The sequence below is a fragment of the Brassica napus genome, chromosome A1, assembly GCF_020379485.1.
Source record: "Brassica napus cultivar Da-Ae chromosome A1, Da-Ae, whole genome shotgun sequence".
Taxonomy (NCBI): domain Eukaryota; kingdom Viridiplantae; phylum Streptophyta; class Magnoliopsida; order Brassicales; family Brassicaceae; genus Brassica; species Brassica napus.
The window spans coordinates 11,845,642-11,849,088 of record NC_063434.1 but is presented as its reverse complement, the minus strand read 5'-3'; the positions used below and the strand labels follow the sequence as shown (position 1 = coordinate 11,849,088).

Below are 3,447 nucleotides of genomic sequence, written 5' to 3'. Positions count from 1 at the left end.
TCAATTTATCGTTTTAACCAAAATAATTTTGTCAACCTTTTTAACCAAAATTTAAATTTAATATTTATTGTTGCTATTTAATTTCTGTGTTTTTCTTAAGTTTGTTTGTGATAGAAAGAAAATTTTACTTCATGATTTGAAATATTATTAGTTGTAAATTTATAGAAGATTTACTTTCTTACCGTTGTTGATGTAATATTAATTTTACAGTTTCTTATTTTAATTATTTAATTAATCAGATTTTTGGAAATAATTTTGAATATTAATACTATTATTTGATGTTCTAGCTTTTTTCTGTTTGCTGGATAGTGTTTGTGTGCTCGGTTATTATGCAAGGCTGAGATACTTGCTCAAACATGGTCTTGAATGACCTCTCGAAAACAGGTATGAGTGAGGACTTCAAACCCAACTTAAAAGCTTTCTGAAATTTTATAAATGGTAGATATATATAAAAATTATCATTGTCTAAGGTCTGGAATTAGGTTTAGGTTATCAAAAATGGTAAACCTAAGAGATAAATATGTATATCACATGTAAAAACACTTGAGGTTAAGAAGCACTTTGCAGTTGCACATGTGAGAAATATAGAGCAAACAATATCCATAAATAAATATGAATAATAACTTTTCATATTTTCAATTTATTTATATATATTAAAATTATTAAAGATTATATAAACTATGTTCTAAGGAAAAATATATGTCATAAGATATTTATTAGTTAGCCATCTCATGATTAAACACTGATTTAACGAAGAAATAATTATTAGAACGATACTTCATTTCGAAGTCCACCAAAAGACCAGCTCGCAAAAAATGGAATGCTAGCCCAATTATAAAATGACTGTATCAAGTTTGTAATGGACCAATTTTGATGTCATACCCAAACATTTAAATGATAACACGTTTGTTGAAACTTTGGCTGGGAGAATAGCCAACATGTAATAATAAATTAATCAGCCCATTCATGGCAACCTTTCGCACAATACTTGTTTTCAGACTCTCAGTCAACCTCTCACATAATTTCTTTGTCTCACATAATGACCTGTCTTTTGGGAAAGTAAATCATGAATGTACAATCAGGAGTCAAAATAGAAGTGGAGAGCTTTCGGCTGGAAAGTAAACCGATACAATAAATCCATATAAACGGCTACATAAGAGATGTGTGAAATGAATGGAAGTTAATCTTGAATTCACAGTATCAACTAACCAATGATCTATCATTCATTTCACAACTCGATGAATTTTTCTAGGTAGGTAACATACACTGTTGGGATTCTTGAGTATTTGAGCTTCATCAGTTACCACGGAACCTGAGAAAGGAAGTCTTGATCCACCAATGCTATATCATACGTTGTCAACAACACATCAAACGGTAACAAAGATTTCTGAAACAAAACAAACAAAACAATATAATTATACACAGCTGATAAACCCAAAGTTTCTTGAGAAAGACAAAAAAATTTACTCTCGTCTTAGAGCCCTTGTTGACATAATCATGCATTACCTTACGCAAATCCCTACAAATCCCTACGGCAATCCTTATCACCAACATACCTAAAAACTTCAAGTTCTGGACTGAACCTTTTACCCAACCATCGGTTATGTTAAAAGAACAAAGCAAAACTGCCAAATCAAGACACAACATTAAACAACACAACATCAGAACTTGTCTTTAAGAAGCAGATCTCATTGACTCAAGAAATGGCCCTCGCAATCCTTGATGAAACTTCAGATAGCTCAAGAAAAAATTGCTTGTAGAGTCTTCCCCAACCGCATTTGCTCCATCTGTAGATTAGACTCAACATAGATACAATCACAAAGAGAGCATTTCAAAAAAGAAACGATGGTGGTACCTCATATCCTGCAAGCAGAATAAAAAAAATGGATGAACCGGTTTAAGTTTTTGAGTTTGGTTTGTATCAAAGAAAAAAGGACGAAGAGTTACCGAGAACGACATTGACGCCAATAAGATATTTGTGTATAAGCCAACAGACTACTTCGATTTGGTGAGTCTGTATATGCAATCGAAGTGATGTAGACATCAACCTTTAGATTACATGGAAGAGAGCTTAAAAAATTTCCAGATGCATTTGCTGTGCCAAAGAGAAAGAGAAGCAATTAGAGATCAACAAAAAAAAAAGATTTACAATTTTGCATATAAGAAAGAGCTTAGAAACTGAGATAATACTGCTGCTGCGTCCTAAAGCTGCAAAGGATCCAACAGTGCGAATAAGTCTTGCTGAGATTGAAGCAGCCATATACTTTGAACCAATTAAAGAAACCCCTACTGCTCATCTACTCTCGTCATCTCTTCTTAGGATCACCGGAAACATATTTAGCAATAGAGATGAAGGTTTGGGTTTGCCCGTCTCGTTCGACCGGCTCGCGGAGGAGACAACATCCTTTCCGTTCGGTTTCTTCGTGGTAAAATCGCCGGAAACGGTTGATTTGCTGTTAGAATTCATGGCTTGAGAGAATTTTGTGTGTCACAAATGTGAGGGAAAATATGAATGATATAAAGAATCTGAGAGGGAGACGAAAGGAACCCATTAATGAGATTTCCGCGAAGAGATGTGATGTCAAAGAGATTAATGGCCTGTCTGTTTTAGGGTTACTGAAGATCGAAGAGTTGAGATGTCGACACTATCCGATTTTCCAGACCTGGGTTCATGACCCACATGTTTTTTTTCCTTTTTACGGTTGAAAAAAATTAACAGCCCAAGATCAGCCCAATCTCGTGTTGACGTGGAGGAATGAACCAACCCTATTGGTTGATTTTAATTGCCGACGTGGACACCCCAGCTATTGAGGATATCTTCCTTTTAATATAGTATATATATAGATATCTAAATCTTTATTTTGGGAGGGAAATAGCAAACCATGAAATAAAATACATGCAAAACAAGATAATTATGAGGAAGACAGGAACCATGAAAAATTAGAATTGTGTAAGGCCATTTGAGTGAGAGAATATGTCTAAACTTTTCATATAAAGAAGTATTTTTAATTAGGTCAAAACTTTTTCTTCGCCAGACTTCTTAAAGAAGTCGATATAATCAAATATACTTTTTAAAGATATCTACTTGGATAGACTTCACATAAAATCTTCAAAATAATTAATTATAAATAAAATATTTTAAATTTAATAATAAAATTATTAAGTATGAACTAATTGTATTAAATTTTCAGTAACATATTTCAGAATTCTTTATATATATGATTTAAATATTTTTATTAAATTATTTTCCTAAATTTAAAATTATTATATAAATCATGGTTCTTCAAAGTTTCTAATTAACATGACTGCGACACATGTCAATAAATGTTCTAAGATTGTGACATGTATTCAGAATTATTCTATACTATTATTTACGAAATAAATTTTTGGAATCGAGCTCTCACGTTAAAAGTTAGAGTGGTTAATATCGTTTAAACCCTTAATTAA

The 3,447-nt window shown here is 32.2% G+C and overlaps 1 long non-coding RNA gene across 3 annotated transcripts; it reads right to left on the bottom strand.

Moving 5' to 3' along the window:
• Positions 1-1,064: 1,064 nt before the first annotated feature.
• LOC125575145 lies at positions 1,065-2,626 on the bottom strand. 3 transcript variants are annotated; one of them, XR_007335371.1, is made up of 4 exons: positions 2,191-2,626; positions 1,948-2,095; positions 1,468-1,863; positions 1,065-1,387 (listed from the first exon to the last, which is right to left on the bottom strand). It is a non-coding gene; the product is annotated as an uncharacterized LOC125575145 (long non-coding RNA). The 3 variants fall into 3 exon arrangements; XR_001283125.3 differs by having other exon boundaries at positions 1,507-1,863; positions 2,191-2,620; XR_007335303.1 differs by having other exon boundaries at positions 1,065-1,863; positions 2,191-2,618.
• Positions 2,627-3,447: the final 821 nt, after the last annotated feature.